The 22,139-nt window shown below is 34.7% G+C and overlaps 2 long non-coding RNA genes and 1 pseudogene across 2 annotated transcripts; 1 reads left to right on the top strand and 2 right to left on the bottom strand.

Moving 5' to 3' along the window:
* Positions 1 to 441: 441 nt before the first annotated feature.
* On the bottom strand, positions 442 to 3,520 carry LOC114263057 (uncharacterized). Its single transcript, XR_014362927.1, has 2 exons — positions 3,244 to 3,520; positions 442 to 1,064 (listed from the first exon to the last, which is right to left on the bottom strand). It is a non-coding gene; the product is annotated as an uncharacterized LOC114263057 (long non-coding RNA).
* On the bottom strand, positions 1,149 to 2,874 carry LOC145820881 (uncharacterized). The gene is made up of 2 exons (XR_014362926.1): positions 1,595 to 2,874; positions 1,149 to 1,511 (listed from the first exon to the last, which is right to left on the bottom strand). It is a non-coding gene; the product is annotated as an uncharacterized LOC145820881 (long non-coding RNA).
* A 14,256-nt stretch (positions 3,521 to 17,776) lies between the features above and the next one.
* LOC114263083 (zinc finger protein ZAT9-like) lies at positions 17,777 to 21,085 on the top strand (annotated as a pseudogene).
* Positions 21,086 to 22,139: the final 1,054 nt, after the last annotated feature.

The following is a 22,139-nucleotide window of genomic DNA, read 5'->3' on the forward strand; positions in this document are numbered from 1 at the left end:
TTTGCCCAGGAGTTCGCCTCTTTGTCAAGCCACCCAAAAGTGCCTCTATGTAGAGACTTTGTTCTTTTTTGTTTTGTCAAGCTTGGGATAATCTTTGTACTTGGTTAGAAGTCCTTCACGTAGTGTGTGAGATATGATATAAAATATGTCTTCATACATGTATATATGAAAGTGTGTTAAGAATGTTTTTAATTACTACAGTTGATCGTGTATACATAGCTCAATGGACATCATCATTTTTGTTTTGCTTCCGCTTCAGGCCCTAATAAATTAAATAATTTTGATATTTTTTCTTTGAGGCCATAGGTAATCTAAGGATTACTGGCCGGTTACGACGCTAAACCTATAGGGACGGGTTTAGGTCATGACAATTTTGATCCAAAATAAGACACAAAATGGACAAGGTTTTAAGGCTCGAAGACAGGGCATTCCACCGAAGACTTTGGGCACTCAACGAGCACATGCAGTCATAATCATCGAGTGTACAAGCGATGACGTCCAAATCTTGAGGTCGGTCAAAAATGGGGTGTCTACAATGCTACAGGTGAAATGTTTAGTAAACAAATACAAGAAAAAGTAATTGCTAACAGAGAAATATGAAACGACATGACCATACAGAAATTACATTGTACTTACTGATTCCATCTTCGCCCACCACTCATCGGACGCCTGGAACATACCAGTCTCGCTGTCAAAGCCAATCCCTAACACTTCTTAGCTGGAATCCATCAACTTCCTCCAAACATTCCATTATTTCTTTAGACTCATGTATTTATTCTTCAACTGCTTAAGGCCATGTTTTCTTCTAGGTTTTTTCTCAAATTTCTTAGCCAAAGACTTGTACCCAGCTTGGATTAGGACTAGGAATGGTCGATTTCCTTTTGTAATTTCATTGGCAATGAGCTGTAGGAAAATTCTGATCAAATCACTGTCCCAGGAGGCCTTGTGGTTTAACTGTTTCTGTGTCTCTTCCACACTGCCTGATATCTCCACATATATGCCTTTGTTTTTCGCTTGGGTATGAGATGAAGTACGTATGGATGCCATTTGGACCACGAACACAGCTAAGGCAACCAATTTATAGGACAAAATTGGACATTGCACAATAAACATAGAAAATGGATGCTAAATTGTACAGCATATAAACATTGCACAATAATTACTATAGCATTATAATCACATAAAAGTAGCACGCAACGTACGAATTGTAACATGCATACAGTAAATACAAGTAGTCATTAATTTGTCCCCCAAACAAGTAAGTTAAAGCAAGACAAAGTTAGTTGTTGCTGTCAATATTCCTAACAACATTCTAAGTTTCCTTACATACGCAATAACAAAATGACAACGACAATGCATAGCACAGAAACAATTGTTTTAAGGAGACGCAATGATTGTTAAATGTGTATGACATCATCTCGCAAATGCATGACAATGTCGTTACTTGATGAGGCAAAATCCGTGCTCTATCTGATTGGTCCTTCGCACCAACCAATCCAACTGACACAGGGCTGACGAGTCAAAATAAGGCATTTATTAGTCAATTGGTTCGCCATTAAACTAGGTTATGACCGTTAATGGATTGGACACTCACCACAAGGCGGGGACATGCAAAGTAGGGACGCCCTGAATTTTTAGTCGACCTGGATATCTTAACAATACAGTAGTCGTACCCACATGCACACATCCGACGGGGCCATGTGCTGGAAGTTGCAATAGAGGTAAACGAAACCACGATATGCTTGCTGATCGGGTGAAACACTAATGGTAGCATGTAGGTGGCACATTCGTCACAATTTATGCTAAAGTGTTAGCTTGTTTGAAATTTAGGAATGACCATTTCATGGTTATTTAAAACTGGCCTTTTATAACAAGCAAAAAGTAAGATGTCCATTACAAATATCTCCATATGTGAAATTTCATGGTTTTGCTATTAAAAAAAATAATTGAATGAGAACATTTCATGCTTTCCAGTTATGAAGTAATGTACAATTCATATTAATTTGGTCTATCCGACGACGTAAACAAAGAAATTCAGATTTACAATAACCTTGAACATGAATTAATTCATCTAGTTTAGAAACTAAATTCCATGTGTTACCAATTCCCAATTAAGCAAGATAACATGGATTGTCAAATTCTATATTTTACAACAGCTAAATATATGACAATCGCTATTTTACAAACAACATGAATTGATATTTATACAAACACGCTCAACATGAATTGTATTGCGAAATTCTCTAATTTGCAAATTACAAATAACCTGATTTGAGATAGAAAATATGACATGCTGTAATTGACATCCATGTGTTGTTCCTTACAAATGAGGGAACATAATAATTTTTGGCCAACAACTATACTTTCGGAAAAGATATAATTTTTTTTAAAATTCTTGTTACAGTGGGGTGAAAGGGTTAAATGTAAAAGGAAAAATACATGCATGTGTTTTGTTCCTTTTTCTTGTTCCTTCATTTTCAGAGGGCCAATGGACTATCTGTTGTAATTTTTCATGAGCATGGGAAGATAGAAACCATTTATTCCATCTCACAGAACCTCAATTTACATCCATGTATTTGTTTGGACGAGTGAAACAGAACCTCGGTTGAACAAAATAAACAAAAAAAAAATGCGACATACCAAAAAAAAAAAAAAACACTTCATCGCACAGAACCTGTACAAAAATAAATTGGAGACAAATATATGAACAGATCTGCAGTTTGATGGGGAAAAGAAAAACTAAAAAAACATGAACCTTTCAAGTAAACACTTGTTTGAATCATACCCTGCATGTCTTTACTAGCAATAGTGTGAAACAAACCCTCAGTTTAACAAAAAAAAATTGGAAAACCCCAACAAAAAAAAAAAAAAAAACCATTTCAATCTCACAGAACCTCAACAAAGAATTGGAGACAAATATATGAACAGATCTTCAGTTTCACAAAAAAAAAAAAAAAAAAACTTGAACCTTTTGACTGAAAAATTTGTTTCACATTCAAACCCTGCATTTCATTAATAGCAATTGGAGTTACAAAAATAAATTGCACACATTTAAATTTGGTTTTGGTCGTAATGTTACAACCCATTGTAGTGGGTTTCCTAGAGCCCCAATAAACAAAGACAAACCAACGAGGCAAATTTGTAATAACACATAAGGGTTTTATGGATGAACTGAACAGATCGGTGAGATCGGGACGAATTTACGAACAAAAAAACCAAAACAAAACAGAAAGCTCAACGTACCTGACGATGGGTGGGTTTTGCAGACAGTGAGCTGTTCTTCGACGCCGCAGATTTGCCGTCCGGTGGCGTTCGGCTTTAACAAGCTCCCCGAGTCTTCTTCAACGGCGCAGATGTGTACTCCGGTAGTGATTGGGTTTGGCAAGGTTGGTGAGCTGTAATCGCCGTTTAGCATCGCCAATTGTCCTCCTTCGCTTCAGCGTGAACCACACCTGTGTGTGCCATAACCAAGCGTAGGTATTGTGTGTGTGGTGAGGCGATTCTGCTGCGATGAAGCATAAGTAGGGGTGTGCATAATACCGCCGAAACCGCCGAAACCGCCAAAACCGCACCGAACCGCACCGCCAAGGCAAATTCGTTATTATTTATCAATCAAACCGCCGATTTTTGGTAAGAAAAATGGCAAATTCTAGTAACACTTTTATCAATCCGCCGGTTTCTATTTTTCTTCCAAACCGCACCGACCCGCACCGCTATTAAATCATGTTTTATAGGATTCTAAAAATTCTTTTTTACTTAAGTTTGCTTGTTGTTCTATACCTTAGAATATAGTATTACATTACTGCTCGAGGGGAATTTTATGTATTGTATTTGATCATTGTAGCTTCCATAGATGCTTGTAATGAACTGATGGCATAGTCGTTGATATTATCATGTTGTTGCTACACTTGCTGCATCAGAAGAAAGCTTCGCAAGATGCTTAACATCACGATATCTCTCGTCTTTTTTTTACTCTTTGATTTAAGTTTTGTAATTTGAATTATATTTTTTATAAACCGCCAATCCGCCCGAACCGCCAAGGCAAATCCGCCATTATTTGCCAACCGAACCGCCGGTTTTTGATAAGGAAAATGGCAAATTCTAGTGACACTTTTATCAATCCGCCACCCGCCATACGGTTTCTATTTTTCTCTCAAACCGCACCGACCCGCACCGCGCACACCCCTAAGCATAAGTGGGAGGGGGGTAGTTTGGTAAAATCACCATATGCTGGGTTGTGTGTGTTCACGTGAATGCCTTGTTGCTTGGTTTTGTCGGATAGTGGCTAAATTAGCCTTTTTTGTCTAGTAGTGGCTAAAAACAGCTCAGACCTCTCTTCCCAAACCATGCCTTAACTTACTCTAAAATGGGAAGTTTGCTAATCCAAACTTGCTTATCTAGAATTTTTTTAGTGGGTTATATGGTGAACATATAGTGGCCATTTGGGAAGAGGAGTAAAAAGCTGCGTTTTACTTCATGACAAAAAAAGCCATGGCAGTAATAAACGAAGAAAACCATTTGGGAAGTGAGAAAAATGCAAGCCTGTGAAATTACGTAACTACCCTCCATGTTCAAACGCACATGGGTAAAAAGTAAATTTTTTAAGTTGGGCAAGGGTATTTTAATCATTTTAATGTAATGTGACACTGTAAAAAAATATTAAATCAAAAAGTCAAAAAGTAACTTTTTACCAATTTTTCAAACCACTTTTCAAAAAAGTTAAAAAACTTGGTAAAAAATCAAAAGTTAACATTTTATCAACTTCCCAAAACACTCCATAGCTTTATTCTAAATCTTAGGATTTACTCCTTTGTCACGTGAAGGTAAAAGAAAGAAGATTTTGAGAAATAATTTGAGAAAAAAAATTAATAAATGCAATCATGAGATATGTTGCATGTAACACTTTATATTTTATTTATTTATTATTTTTTGGGATAAATTACACTAACTCCCTTAAAATTTAGAGATAATATAATTAACCTCATATTTTTGATATAATTATATTAATTTAGTAACAATCGAAACTAATGCAGATGATAAATAAATAAACATAAATATATATTTTTGTAAAAAATATAATAATATTCATGTAAAAAATATAATAATATTCAGTGTGTTTGGTTTGAGTTTTCTGAATTAAGTTTTTTGAAAATTGAGTTTTTTGTTTTTCGTTTTTTTTAGTGAATATTTTTAAAATTTTAAATATTTTTTTAACTTAATTAAAAATTAAAAAAATTGCTTAAAATATTAAAAAAATCAATAAAAATAAAAAATACGAAAAATAAGAGAGTAAATTTTTTTGAAAAGTGGTTTTAGAAAACTCAAACCAAGCAAAGTGAACCATTTTTTTTTATTTCTACAACTAATGAATGACTAAGACTAATATAATTATATAAAATATATATATAATTAAGGATGAATTACTAATAAATTTCAAATAGTGATATTATGAACTGTTTAGTCATTCTTTTTTTTCTTATGGACCCAAATGTCTCATTCTAATGTGAATTACATAAAAAGTCAAGTATAAACACGCATGTTATATGTTGAGAGACAAATGTGAATTTTTTCATAATGTTAAAATTATAACACTTCAAAAAAACTCATTAGTGTACTTTTTCCAAACATAACACTCCAATGTAACATGCTAAAAAATTCCTTAATTTACTTTTTCCAAACTTAGGCCTCGTTTGGGAACATGCTAATTTAGTAACTTTTTGGCTATTTGGCTAAAATATGAGCTAAAAAAAACTAGTATGTTTGGGATGGCTTTTTGGCTTTTTAGGAAAAGATGTGCAAAAAGTAGAGAAAAGTGAATCTTTGACTTTTTGGTATGGGTTGTTGGCTTTTTGGCTAATTTAGTAACTTTTTGACTTTTTGGCTAAAATGTAGGGCCTTAATATTTCAATCGATGTAACACACTAAAAAACTCATTAGTATATTTTTTTTTAAACATAACACTCCAATGTAATATACTAAAAAACTTGTTAGTGTATTTTTCTCAAACGTAACATTCTAATATAACACACTAAAAACGTAACAATGTAACATTCTAAAAAAATTCCTTAATATAATTTTCTGAAATGTAATACTCTATTCAATATAATACACAAAAACTCCTTAGTGTAATTTTCTTGAACATAACACTCTAATCTAATACACTAAAAAACTCCTTAGTACACTTTTCTCAAACGTAACAACGTAACATTTCATAAAAACTCGTTAGTGTATTTTTTTTTTTTCAAACATAACACTCCAATCAATGTAATACACAAAAAACTCCTTAGTGTATTTTTTTCAAACGTATTTCTATAATGTAACACTCTAATGTAACACCAGAAAATCACACAAATAGAAAATGTAAATTTCTACGCTCAACAATCAATACTTCAACCACCAATCCTTCCAAAAAAATCTTCCATAAAAATAAGCAAAAAAAGAAAAAAGAAAAAAAAAAGGAGGGAGGGGATATACAATGACAGAGCGAAGTGAAAGCAATTAAAGAAATGTGAATATGATTGAGAACATGTGTTCATTTTCAATGAGAACAAATATCAAATATTCATTCTTTAGGGTTAGGGTTTTGAAATCAAAGCCCCAATGACGCAACTACCTTGGGTGGCCATAGGTATTAATTTTGACTGAGAAAAAATTTAATAACATATATTCAATAAGGGTTAGAGTTTTGAAATCAAAGCACCAATGACACATTTAGATGAAGCTTAAAGTTAGCAACAAACCTGAACTATGGAAAAGAGTTCTCAGAAAGATTTGATTAGTCTAGAAGAGAAGGGAAAAGACGACAACTAGGTCTTTGCTCACAAACTTGTGGTGGAGATGTCCAGAGAGTGAGAGCTTGTGAAGAAGATATCAACATGGCTGAAGCCCAGGTCGCCAACGAGGCTGGTGGTCCTCGGAAGCTTCGGCTATGGTGGAAGAGAAGATGGAGGAAAAGAGCCAAGAGGGCCAAACTGCTCTACCACCACTACTGATTCAATTTTGCCCCCTCCTTGGTAACCGGCTACACCGGTTGCCAATTGAGAATTAAATTATTTAAATAATTTAGTTTTCATCTGCTTATGAGATCGTATGGTATAAATGCATAAGTGAATATAACTAAGTTATAAATTAATATGCTATTGATTAGGGAAATTCTTGGTGCCTCGAATTGAGCTGTCTCGAATGGCTCGAATTTGTGTTCACCGGTCGATCGACAGGCCAGACAGTCGATAGGACGACCACTCAGACAACCGAGTAAAGCACTTGTCTACCGCGGTTGTCACTTTGTTCACCGCGACTGTCAATCTTTTTATCGGACGACCGGCAAAACAAAATTCGAGCCATTGGAAGTACGTAACATTGCTCTACTGATTATGACTAATATGATATTGGTTATCATATAACATCATATAAATTCATGACTAGATGTATTGTACATCTTAATGTATACCATAGCATCACCCTTCGGAGCCCAACATTTACATTAGCGCAGTGATGATGAGTATTCTGTCACTTCCATAAGAATACAATACATTTAATTTCACAAAGTGCCTGTCTCATCCCAAAGTTTAAACATTAAATCCAATTTCACTATAGCGAAATAATTCCAAGTCCTCAGTATCAAACTCAAAGAGACACAAATCACTATCAACAAGCAATGCAGCTACTTCAGGATCGACTTTGCTTTCTAAATCAACTTATCATTAAAATTGTCATTCACCTTCGAAATTTCTAATCTTGAAACATTATATGTCTAAAAACACAACAAACAGTAATAATATCACAAAGATTACGCTCGATTATGGAGTATATATCCGAAAAGCATAATAAAATAAATCCAGTTTCTCAATTCTCACTGTTCATGCCTAGCTCCAATATCTCCTAGGAAAATTAAGCCCTTTAATTGTTATATGATTTTAATGTTTTTTCATATTGACATGATGGGTTATAGGTTAATGTCCAACTCATTTGTCATATTATTGTGGGTTCTAAATTGTAAGTCTCTCTCTTAATTCTTACAGACCAAAAAAAAAAAAAAAAAACTCAAAAATTATGTATGTCAAACAGTAAACTACATTACATTACAATTTGATTAAATCCAAACAGTATGAAAATAATCTATTATTTTTTATATTTAATGTTTATTATATATAATTTAATATAAATTAACAATAAAATTTGAGTTACCAAACCTTTACCTAATTTAAATTATGTTGTTCAACTCTTAATTTTTTTTGAACTGGGTAAGAAATACTCTGGTTGGGCCTGGCCTAATTGCTAATGCAAATAGCAGCAACACAGTGATCGGTTTGTTTCGTGAGATTGTGTTCGGTTGCATCGACACAATGGACTTCCATATGGGCTTCCTCCAAAAGCCCATCTGTTAAGGCCACAAAACATTTCAAGGTTCATGAAAGTCATTTTGGGCTGAAATTCTTGGAAATTTTGCCCAACATCTTGAAGGGTGATTCTATTTGCACCCAAAAAATTATTCAGTACGTCTAATTTTTCAGTATTACCTGTTAAATTATTTAGGTTTATAATTCATTCTCAATATACCTTATATTTTTTTACAAATTACCCTTCAATAAAATCATAATTTATGATATATCCAAATAATAAACAAATCAATTCGAACAAAGATAATTTGAATAAACAAATCAATTCAATCTTCAGATCCCAACACACTTTGTTCCTCGCACTGGAATTCACAGTTCCAATGCTTCAAATTCCAAATCCAATTTCACAAATCAATATATAAAAAAGAAAAAAATAGAAAAGTTAGAAGACGTTCCCTGAAATTGGATTTGTAGGAGATCAAAAGAGTGAATTTATAGGGGATGTGGCTAGGGAATTGAATCAAATCAGGAACTCGAAACCCTTGGGGTAGAGTGGTATTGAAATTAAGCACCTGCAGCTCATGAAGACGAAGGACACGTTTGTGTGAGAGTGAAAATTAGGCTTGTGTTAATCTTTGGTCCTGTGTTAAAGCAGTCATAGTTAAAATTTGTGATTTTTTGTTTGTTTTTTTGGTTTTTTTAAATTTTTTTATTATCCTCGTTGAATAGATTTTAATATAAAAACTATGTATAAGTGATTGGGGTGTACACGAGAAAAAATAATATTTCATTGTCCTCATTAGTAAATTTATATTAAGATATAATAGGAATTAAAATTATTGACTTACTGAGATACTATTTAGGTGCAAATAGAATCATCCATCTTGAAGTTGTACAATTCAAGAAAAAAAAAAAAAAAAAACGGAAAAGATTTTTATAAGTGGAGGTAACCACCAACAGTAAAGCTATTTACATAGAACACATGCACCGAAATGCACCAAGAAAGATAATATATAATTAAGATTTGACTTTGTATGATAGAATTTATATTTTAAATAAATCTTGATTATATATTAAATATTTTGAGTTTTTTTTTTTTTTTTTTTTAAAGTTTTGGATACGTAGTTCAACCACCAAAATTGACGAACAATAAAAATTGAGTGGTGCTACATGCATCAATTAGTGTACTAACTAGTGTACCAACACTAGTTATGACCTTATTATTAACTCCACTCATTATACAAATTATAAATATCAAAAATATCTTAAATTATGTCACATTATCAATTGGTGCATTAGTTAGTACACTAATTAGTATATATAGCATTACTCATAAAAATTATAAAAAAGAATATAAGGAACGCAATTATGAGAAAAGATTCGAACCACAAAACGCAATTATATGAGTTAACAAATATGGTATGTTATGGATCTCATGATCTTAATAAAATTATTGCTATTAATTGGATGAAAATAGCTATTAAGTTTTACTCTCCTCATTAATTGAAAAGATTCGAATCACATCTTCAAATTCAAAGACGAAATCAGAATTTCATTACAGGGGTCAAAAAATGAATAATATTTTTTCACCATATATACAAATACACACACATATATATATATATACAATACAATATATCAATTATATATATACACATAAAAAAAATTCAAATACCATACAAACAATCTTTAATAGGATGAATAAAGTTTTTTTTTATAAAAAATAAAAAGAAAACGCAAGATAGGAGAATAATGAGATGTCTTTCGTACTAAGAGGCTATTTTATTTATGAAACAAGATATATATTTTTTTTACTGAAATAGGAGAGCTAGACCCCATAATTTTCTCCTAGTTTCATTCTAGTTCAAATTTTATACATGAAATTAATACGTATATTCTGATTGGTTTTCAACAAACACAATGATATCAGATCTTGTTAATAAATAACCTAATAGAATTGTTTTTAACAAAAACTTAAAATTATTATTATATATATATATTTGATATGGAACTTTATAAAAAAAAAAGTATATAAACTATTTGGAGCTGGTTAATCAGTGTCATTTGAAAAATCAAAACACTTGACCTCTTTGCCTCTATTTTATTTTTATTTTTAATTATTTTTTAGTATTTAAAACAAACACACACAAAAATAATAAAAATAAAACTGATTAATACACAATGATAATACATAAATGAAACATTATCTAATAACTCAACTGGGATGGCATCAAGACATGACTGGATGTGTTAAAGTAAACCCAAATTCATATAATGGGGTGTTTTGGGAATGAAAAAAAAAAGGTAACTTTTCACTTTTTACCTTTTTGGGTCATATTACTTCTTACATTTTTTACTCATAAAAAAACAAAATAGACTAAAAAAGCAAAAAAGTTAACTTTTTACCAACTTTTCAAAACACCATAATATTCACAAATAACATAAGTACAACTTATTTCATTCTTGCATTAAACTCTTGCATTCATATCCCTCATACCATATGAGCATCAACAAGTCTATACCTCTCTTTCTCTCTCTCTCTCTCTCTATATATATATACACATACATATATGTATGTATGTATGTGTAGTAAGTAATAAACCTTTTCATTCAGCCATTTTCACGCCAATGAACCAATGCCCAAAGCATAACAAGGAACATAAACATCAAAATTGAAACCACTCGCATGAAGGGGTGTTAAGCGTATGCAGTAATCTCCAGAAGTAACCCCGACACGAAATCGGCGAGACCAAGCTCAAAATAAGGAGCACCAAGCCAAAGTAAGATCATATTGTAAGCGCTAAATACAACTATAATCACAAAGTTTAGAATACTGTTATCTGAAGCCTTGTTCAGCACAAACTCACATAGAAGCATGACTACATCCACCGCTGTCTTTTTGATCCATTTTCGGCGTGGGCATGGTGCTAAAGGCTGTTGGGACTCGCCTCGATTTCCGGGATAGGGAAGACACCCCCATACCAGCATGATGTTGATCAAGAACAAAGTGATGAGAAACATTATAACCAATATGGGATTTGTGTTGCGTAATAAGAATCCTTTTTATGGAAAGCCAAAATTATGACACCCAAAGTAAACAACAATGTTAGAAGGATACGAACAAAGAGAAACACAAATCGATTCATTTTGGTTTCTCTTATATAAAAATCTTTCAAAAAAAAAAGAGAGAAAACCAAAATGAATCGATTTGTGTTTCTCTTTCTTTGTATCCTTCTAACATTGTTGCTTACTTCGGGTTTCATAACTTTGGCTTTCCATAAAAAGGATTCTTATTACGCCAACACAAATCCCATACTGGCTATAATGTTTCTCATCACTTCGTTCTTGATCAACATCATACTGGTATGGGGGTGTCGCCCCTATCCCGGAAATCGAGGCGAGTCCTAACAGCCTTCAGCACCACGCTCACGCCGAAAATGGATCAAGAAGACGACAGTGGATGTAGTTATGCTTCTATGTGGATTTGTGCTGAACAAGGCTTTAAATAACAGTATTCTAAGCTTTGTGATTATAGTTGTATTTAGCGCTTACACTATTGTAGACCCCCCGAACTTCCTCCGCGTGCCTCCCCTTTCGGAGAAGGCACGAATTAGGTCTTGCTACTACAATTCGGACTCCTGTCACAGTTCTGAATCTAATCTCACAAAGTGCAATGTAAGACTAATAAATCACCAAAGAGTCCAATCCGGCAAATCATTTTGGAAAATCAGATTTTAAATCAAATTATGCCAAACTGGACTACTTTGCCAGATTAAAGAGTCGCCACCTAAATATTTTATTTTGGGAAATTTAGAAAACTCTGACTCGTGCCAAAGGCCACATGTTCGTCATCACCAAAGTTGCCTTGGCTTGGGAAATTGGGTACGAGAGGGGAAGGTCCTGAAATGAGCACCCCCGCTCACTCGATCAAAAGATCGGCCTCTACTATCATGATATGTTATTTTATAGACACATGCGTTCTTATTCCGATTATTAATCTAACTTTACTATGTGATACGCACAGCATACAAGTATAGACTGAATCACAAGAATTGAAACAAAACAACTCATGTTTGTTTTTGAAAATGGTTTGAAAGTGCCACTCGCAAGTGGGCTAAAGCGCAGATTTGCCACACTCAGATGGGCTTAAAACATGATGATTTGCCACCTCACAAAGGGGGTTTAAAACTCACATTTGATGAATCATCCCAATTCAAGTAATAAAGCCTTCATCCACAGGCATTCATGCAGTTAATCACTTAAGCAAATAGCCTCATAGCAAGCATGCTATCATGGCAACACTCACACTCATGCAAGTATGCTAAAGCGTAAACACTTACAGTGTACTCCGAACCAAAACAAAAGCTAGTTAGAAACATGCATGATCCTAACTATATAAGATGCCTAATGAAACACATGCAATAATGCAAATAAATAGGCTCGGCTATCTAAGATGGCATATGAATGCAACAATTTGATACATGTATTCAAAGAGGTATTGAAATACGATGCAGTTTGAATGACGCACCGAGCCCGGTGCATGCAAGACAAATGAATGATGCAAGCATGCAAGCATAAGGTATGCTAATCAAAACATGCCCTAATCTAACCACCGAAAGTGGATAAATAAAAGGGAGAAAGACGTGGGGTTGGAAGACATGCACATACACACACACACTTATTACAACATTACGCCATCTCGAATGAGGGTCCGAATGAATTAGCTAAGCTAAGCTAACTAACTAATCTAATTAAACTAATTAGACTAATTATTACATACCAATCGAATAACTAGTAAACTACTTACTAATTATTACAAAACAATAAAGAAATAGCTAAGCTAAGCTACTTAATTATTACAACACTTAATCAATTAGCAAACTAATTAATCAAATTACAAAACCAATGCTAACTAACCAGTAAAGCATTAAATTACACTACTTCAGCTCTGCTCCAAGAGGTAGAAGATGCATGCTCGGTTTCTTACCCCAAAAAGCCCACTGGATTGCTCTTGAGAGGCTCTATTTGCAGGGTCACTCCAAGAATGTTCTGCTGAACCTTACCAAACTAATGCTGAGGAGTGCACCAGTGGCCTGCCGGCCTTGAATGCTTGCTACCGGCATCCTGCCGGCCAAGAATGTGTTCTGCCGGCCAAGGACAAGGCAGTGCCAGCCATCAGTGAGGCACTGCCAGCCACTGGTGTGCTGGACCACCATTCTACAACAGAGCTCAAACCAGAGGAAAATAGAGGGTCTCCCAAGGGTATGTCTGCACTGTGACACTCCTTATCATCTCAAAACATCAAAGGAGAGGCACAATTGGATCCAAAACCATCAATCAAGCATCTCAATGCATGATGGCCAAGGATCCAACTTGTACAAATTCAATAAATGCAGCAACAACAAAACATTAGGACCACTACCTTATCAAGGGTGATCAAAGGCAATGGAGACAAAGGGGATTAGCTCATTTTCATCACTTTGAGTATGAAATGGACCAATCTTCCTTGTGTTCAATATAACATCCGATTGAACACAATGCAATGCAACACAACAATGCTTATCTTGGCATGTTTTACTTGATTCAATTCTTGTTTACACATTTTAATGTTACCAAACCATTCATTAACTAACTTGTCCAAATGTGAAAGTCCTCTAATGAGATAGAGGTCAATCAAAAGAATGGTTTAAGACATGACAGAGACCATGCCTTTGACTAGGAGGAACCCTCAAAAGAGGGTTAAAGCCATTTAAGCATAAGCCTCAATCCCAAGCTTAAACACAACCTCAAGACTAACCAATCCTCAAAACAAATAAAAGAATGAAGAAATGAAGGAGATGGCAGAATTTCAGTGCTAAGGTGGCATGAAAAACAAGACTCTAACATGCAAACAACTCATGCACAACATGTTAAGAGACTTAAGCATTGAAATTAGTGAAGGACACAATACTAGAGACATGCAATACAATGCTCAAAAGGGACCAACAGTCCAAAATAGTCCTAAAGAATCCCAAAATGAGTTCTAAAATATGCTTGAAATAGGCTAAGAATAGCTATATTAAAAGGCCAAAACAATAGCACATGTTAGGCAATTTAGCACAATTGCACTACAAGCATATAAAGAAAAGCTCATGTGATCAAACCAGCTCAAAACAGAGCTTAATCATGCCAAATTAGTGGCTCAAACATGCTGAAATTGAAGCATAGATGGCAAGAAAAACATGCGCACATGTTGGCTCACAAACAAGGCACAAAGCACACCTCTCAAAAGCAATGAAAGAGTGGAATATGTGAGAGTGTAACAATGATATATGCTCTGAAATCACATGTAAAATGATACTATGGCATGCAAACACCTCAAGCAAAGCATGCTAGTGGCCTTAAAACACAAAGCTAGTAAAAGCTATTTACACTATAGCTATACAAAGCAAAGCACATATGATTAAGACCATCCAAAAAAGAACTAAAGCATGCTAAATCAGTAGCAAAAACATGCTGGAGTCAAGCTAACACATGCTAGAATGATGGGCTAACTCATTAGGCATGTTAGGCTAGTAAGCAAGATTACACTACAAGTGCAAGAATCAAGCAAAAAGTGGCCAAACCAGCCAAAAATAGAGTTAAAACATGTTAAATTAGAGCCTAAGATATGCTTGAACTAAGCTACAAAAAGGTAGAAATACATGCTCACAAGTTAGGCTATCTACACTTGCAAAGAGGATATGAGGAGGGAGGGACCAACCCCTCCTATTTTGGTCCTCAAAACCAACTTTCTACCACTGAAATTCCTCTGGATTTTAGTGGTTAAAAGGCCAAGAAAAGATTATTTGAAAGGCCTTGAAAGGTAGCACAAAGCTTAGCAAATAAGCTACAAAAGAGGATGGACCATCCCTAACTCTAAAAGGGCCTCAAACTACCATTTTTAACACTTAAAAATAGAGGTTTTTGTAGTTAACAACTAGGCCAAAACAAAATGCAAAGGTGGCCAAACAAGTATGCAAAAATAAGCTTAAAAAGGGTAAACCCTTACCCTTGAAGCACAGCAGCAAAACAGCAACTATATGAGCCAAAAACCAGCCATTTGCAGCCCAAAATAGGTTTCAAGAGACCTCAGCCCAAAGATGTGAAACTTTTATGAAGGATGTCTAGGCAAACTAGAAGTGTTTCTCTACTTCTATGCACAAAAGGGCAAGAGAGAGAGGATTCTAGAGAGAAAGGCAGAGATTTTGCTCACAAAATTTTGTAGAGAGAGAGGGATTTTAGAGAGAGAGGCTCCCAAACTTTTCAACCTCCCAAAATGATAGATATGGCCTTCATATATAGCAAAAACAAGAGCTTGGTTGAAAATATCTGATCTAGGGACAGCTGGCACATTGCAGAAACAGCTGGAGGTAAAATATCTGCAGAAAACTATTTTTTCTCATCAATGGCCGGCACTGCTTCATTGATGGCCGGCACTTGATCATTGTTGACTGGCAAGAAACACTGTTGGATGGAAGGGGGCCAGCATTGGCCATTCATGGCAGGCACATGGCCAGAAAATCCCATTCAGGGCCAGAAACTTCCACCTTTGGTTGGCTAGAAAAATCTGCTTTTGGGGCTCAACTTCAAATGGGAATATCTCCTTCGTCTCGACACCTTTGTAGATCATTCTTGAGCCTAAAATGAAGCCCTGGAAGTCTTCTTTCCAATGATGGCAGCCTCACTTCAAAATTCCAAGTATGAAAAACGTTATTCCTCTTTTAGTAAAGACTGCTTAGTTTCGATCCTATCCGGATTCATGCCCAACTTCTTCTCCAACTTGGTTTCTTCTCTCTTCTCCCATTTTTTTCAACCTCAAACCCCTAGATAAGGTGTTTTGAAAGATTTTTCAAAAAAACTTCATCTCTCTCCCATTCATCTCTAGTTTGTCCTTGCTCGATTTACCGAAAAAACGCAACGTTTAACGAAATACGAGCCTCGGAATATCGTAGGAACTTTGTTTCAAAATATTTTGAAAGATAGGGTTTTAAGGTCTAAAAACCATTCAAAATAGTTTTGGTCCAAAATGGGGTGTAAGGTTGGGATTTGACTCTCCTCTTGCCGAAGAAATCGAACCTTTGCACTGCACAACTTTCATCACCAAGTAAACAATTAGTAGCGCCCAAGTTTTAAAGGCGATCAAAAATGGGGTGTCTACAACTATGATCTTGCTTTGGCTTGGTGCTCCTTATTTTGAGCTTGGTCTCGCCGATTTGGTGTCGGGGTTACTTCTGGAGGTTACTGCATACACTTAACACCCCTTCATGCGAGTGGTTTCGATTATGATGTTTATGTTCCTTGTTATGCTTCGAGCACTAGTTCATTGGCATGAAGAGGGCTGAATGAAAAGGTTTATTACTTACTACATATACATACATACATGTATGTATGTATATATATAGAGAGAGAGAGAAGGGTATAGACTTCTTGATGCTCATATGGTATAAGGGATGTGAATGCAAGAGTTTATTGCAAGAATGAAATAAGTTGTACTTATGTTATTTGTGAATATTGTGGTGTTTTGGAAAGTTGGTAAAAAGTTGAGTTTTTTGCTTTTTTAGTCTATTTTGTTTTTTTGTAGGTAAAAAATGTGAGAAGTGATATGACCCAAAAAGGTAAAAAGTTAAAAGCTGCCTTTTCTTTTTCCCCCTTCCCAAAACACCCCATTATATGAATTTGGGTTTACTTTAACACATGCAGTCATGTCTTGATGCCATCCCAGTTGAGTTATTGGATAATGTTTCATCTATGTACTATCTTTGTGTATTGATTAGTTTTATTTTTATTATTTTTTATTTATTTTTGTGTGTGTGTGTGTTTTAAATACTAAAAAATAATTAAAAATAAAAATAAAATAGAGGCAAAAAAGTTAAGTGTTTTGATTTTTATATCATAACCAATATCATATTACTTATAATCAGTAGAGTAATGTTACGTACCTCAAATTTGATCTTGCTTCGAATGGCTCGAATTTTGTTTTGTCGGTCGTCCGATAAAAAGACTGACAGTCGTGGTTGACAAGGTAACAACCGTGGTAGACAAGTGCTTTACCCGGTCATCCGATCGGCCGTCTGGCCGGCCGGTCGACCGGTGAACATAAATTCAAGCCATTCGAGACAACTCAGTTTGAGGCACCAAGAATTTCCCTAATCAGTATCATATTAATTCATAACTTAGCTATATTCAGTTATGCATTTATTCCATACGATTTCATAAGCAGATGAAAACTAAATTATTTACATAATTTAATTCTTAATTGGCAACCAGTGTAGCTGGTTACCAATGAGGGGACAAAATTGAATCAGTCGTGGTGGTAGAACAGTTTGGCCCTCTTGGCTCTTTTCCTCTCTCTTCTCTTCTACCATAGCCGAAGCTTCCGAGGACCACCAGCCTCGTCGGCGATCTAGGCTTCAGCCATGTCGATATCTTCTTCACAAGCTCTCACTCTCTGGACATCTCCACCACAGGTTTGTGAGCAAGGACCTAGTCGTCGTCTTTTCCCTTCTCCTCCAGACTAATCGAATCTTCCCGAGAACTCTTTTTCGTAGTTTAGGTTTGTTGCTAACTTTAAGCTTCATTTAAATGTGCCATTAGTGCTTTGATTTCAAAACCCTAACCCTTATTGAATATCTGTTATTAAATTTTTTCTCAATCAAAATTAATATCTATGGCCACCAAAGGTAGTTGTGCCATTAGAGCTTTGATTTCAAAACCCTAACACTAAAGAATGAATATCTGATATTTGTTCTCATTCAAAATTAACATCTGTTCTTAGCCATATTCACATTTTTTTAATTGCTTTCACTTTGCTCAGTCATTGTATATCCCCTTTTTTTTTTCTTTTTTCTTTTTTTGCTTATTTTTGTATCCAAAGTGAAAAATCTAAACGAGGTTTTTATTTTTATTTTTATTTTTACATTGTAAATTTTTATATAGAAAAATAAAATTCTTTGCTTGTAAGTTACAAAATTACTTTGTTAAGTTTTAGTAATATATATATTTTTTAAAGTTTGGCATACCCAATTTTTTATCTGATACATGTAAAATAAAAAATCTAGACAAATAAAACAAACACTTATTTTAACTGAGTAATGTGTAAAAGAAAATTTATAGTAAAATAATATAAGCTAATTGGTGTATTTACTTACCTTCAAATGGCCAAATCATCAAAGTTAGAGATTGAATAGTTGCTGCATTTAAAATGGAGAGAATTGGGTCTGCCCTGTATCTATCACTGTATATTGAGATCTTCGGACTGTTCCTTGTTGCTTGTTTCTTTACCTGAATTATTTTTACATCTACAAAAGAGAGAAAAAGTGAATTTTGAATTTTTTAATGGTGTATTATTGTTGCAGTAAGAAGATAGAGAGAAATTAGGCAAGTAGGCTTTTACAAGTTAAACTGTAAAGACCCAAATAAAAATATAAAAATGTGGTGGCGAAAATTTATTTGAGGGTTGCTCACTTTCGGTGGAAGAAAATGATTAAAGAGAAAATCACTACAAGAAAAAACACCTTTGGCGACTAAATTTTTAGTCGCCAAAAGTCCTTTTTTAGTCGCCAAATGTCAAAATTTCACTTTCCCCGACAAAAACTTTTAGTCGCCGGTTTTGTCGCGAATACATGGTCGTGAATACCTTTGGCGACTAAAAAACTGTGAGTCGGCAATATACAGGTCTTCAGCGACGAAAGAATTTGTCGCCAAATGCAATTCCATTTTTGGAAATTATACATTTCGCGACTAAACTTTTAGTCGCCAATACTGATTTTTTTTATTTATTATTTAAACATTTGCCGACTAAATTTTTGTCGCCAAAAAGTATACCTTTCGGCGACCACAGACTTTAGTCGCCAAAACCATTTTTCAGAAAAAAAAAAAAAAAAAAAAAAAAAAAAAAAAAAAAAAAAAAAAAAATTGCCTCTACTAGTCCCAAGTTTCGAACCCGCAACATCCCAACATTGTTAACCTTTAACAACATTTTCTCCCCACTACGCCACTACAACATCACATGAATATTAATGCAACATTTATTATTTATATACTATATTGACTGGTATTAATACAAAATTATATATATATAAATAATTATTTTTATTTAATATATTTTATGTAAAAAATAAATTATTTACTAAAAAAAATAGGATAGCACTTTTGGCGACTAAATCTGAATTTTAGTCACCAATTCTCTACTTTTTGGCTACTAATTTGTTTTCTGTCGCTAAAAGAATTAAATCCCGCCTAAGGATAGCACTTTTGGCGACTAAACTGAATTTTAGTCGCCAAAACCTCTACTTTGGGCGACTAAACTACATTTTCGTCGGCAATTCTTGACCTTTAGCTACTAATTTTTTTTTGTAGCCAAAAAGCTTCACTTTCAGCGACTAAACTGTTTTTAGTCGGCAAAACACCTATAATCGGCGACCAAACTGCCGTTTAGTCGCCAAAACCATCACTTTTGGCTACTAAATCATTTTTGGTCGCCAAAAACCGTGACTTTTGGCTACTAAACAACCTTTAGTTACTAAAACCCCTACATTCGATGACTAAACTGCCTTTTAGTCGCTAATACCCTTATATTTGGCGACTAAACTCTTTTAGTCGGCAAAAGTGATCAATTTTGGCGACTAATTCCATTTTAGTCGCCAATTCTACTACTTTCAGCGACGAAAAATGTAATTTTGATTGCCAAGAGTGCTTTTTGTTGTAGTGAATAATGCACTCTCTTGTCTCTGTCTCTCGTGGGGTGTGATGAGTAGGACGAGGGGTTTGAATATTAATATATCTCCTTCTCTCTCTTCTTAGTTACAATCTTTTTTTTTTCTCATTATTCATGAGCATCAGGACACATATGTTTTAAAAGACCCAAAAGCCACAACAACTCAGTGAGCCTACTGAGTCAGCTTCATCTCTGTCTTCTTCTTCAGAAGATGAACAAGTGAGAGAGGAGAGTGAAGAGAAATCTCTGGTTTATGGGTTGAGAGAGAGCCCCAAAAGGAGTTTCAATTTAGTAGATCCCGAGTTTCTCGATGGAGGGTCAGTAGTTCAAGACAGAGAGAGCGAGACCGAGTCATCTAGAAACCCAACTCGCCGGCGATCCAAGCGGACTCGGAAGTGTCCCAAGTTGAAAAACCAGTTTGACTGAGTCGGTGACCGAGTTGGAACAGGTGAGTTCGGTCTCGGATACATCCACTGAGGAAGATGTTGCTCCGTGTTTGATGATGCTTTCGAGGGACACTTGGAGTTCGGATGACTCGGGCGAGTTGAGACCACCGAGTCAGAGGAAATACCAGTGTGAAACTTGCAAGAAAGATTTCGGATCGTTTCAGGCGCTGGATGGACACAGAACGAGTCACACTAAGGTAGTCAAGGGCTGCTTTGCAGGCAATATGGATCAGAATCAGAAGGTTCATGAGTGTCCAATTTGTTTCAAAGTGTTTGGTTCAGGTCAAGCACTTGGTGGTCACAAGAGACCACACTTGTTGAGTTCATCAAAGTCTGCTAGTAAATTTGGAGACAGTTTGATAGATCTAAACTTGCCAACTCCAATGGGAGATGAAGATGATGATGATGATGAACATAGTCAACTAGAGATCTCTGCTGTCTCTGATGCTGAATTCATCAAACTTTGACACCTTTCTCATACCCATTGACATAGTTCACAGCTGTGATCCACCAAAATCTATTAGGTTTTAGACCATAGTTCTTAAGATCAAAGTGAGGAGTTTAGTGAGAGCAACATTTTGATCGGTGGAGATCAAAATCCGTCAAAATCGAAAATTTAGATTTTTGCTTGTTTCCTCTTCTAACTTGAGGTAGAGATTTTTCCTACACTTCTTTATGCACTTTTACTTGATTATATGGAGTTTAGAGTTGTATATAATTTAATACGAATTTTTGAAAAATTCGTGATTTATTTGTTTAAAAAGGAAATTTTGAGAAAAATAAAAAGTTGATGCCCAAATTGCGAAAATGTAAACTTGGAATATGTTTGTAAGGTTATGAAAGAGCTATGTTTTAAATTTGAACAAAAACGGACTTTGACTCGATTGGTTTTGAAATTTTTACCGATTTGTGACCAAAAGAGCATTTTTAAACAAAACAAAGGAATTACATTAAATTTTTGAGGCTTTTGATCAAAATAAGATGTCATAGTTGAATAATGCTTGGGGAATGAGTTTGGAAAGAAAATGATATTTTCTTGGGCATTAACGATATTATTTTGCTTAATGTATCTGTTGGAATAAAACCGACACAGTTAGAAATGGACCTTGAGAGGTTACCAGACGTGATTGTGATATGAAAACTAGTGTAATTGTTCATATTTGATGAGATATGGAATATATTATACTTATCGGAATTTTTTTGAAATTTAATTGTTTAAATATCTGTTTAGAAATATCTGTTTGGGCTATCGGTAGATGATAGCCATGATTGTTGTAGAAATGCATGAGACTTAGGAAAATTGAACCACATTCCTCATTTGTTGCATTGGACATTGCATTACAGTCATTTCATTGGAAATATATCAATTTTTTAGAAATGTTTGGAAATGTATCTATTTACGAAAAGATGAATACTTAGTGAATCTGGTTAAGAGGTGTAAAACCGCGCGGTTAGGTGTCATGTCTTCCAGTTTACTGGTAAAAATGACAGTGGCAGTGCATTTGGGCCTACTTGCAAACACTCACCTAGATATTCACAGGGCTCGTATTCATGTAACAGATATGGTTTAAAATGGAAATGATTTTATATTTGTTGTTGTATCTCAGTATTGCATGC

The sequence above is a fragment of the Camellia sinensis genome, chromosome 3 (assembly GCF_055761805.1).
Source record: "Camellia sinensis isolate YWXY chromosome 3, ASM5576180v1, whole genome shotgun sequence".
NCBI classification, from domain to species: Eukaryota; Viridiplantae; Streptophyta; class Magnoliopsida; order Ericales; family Theaceae; genus Camellia; species Camellia sinensis.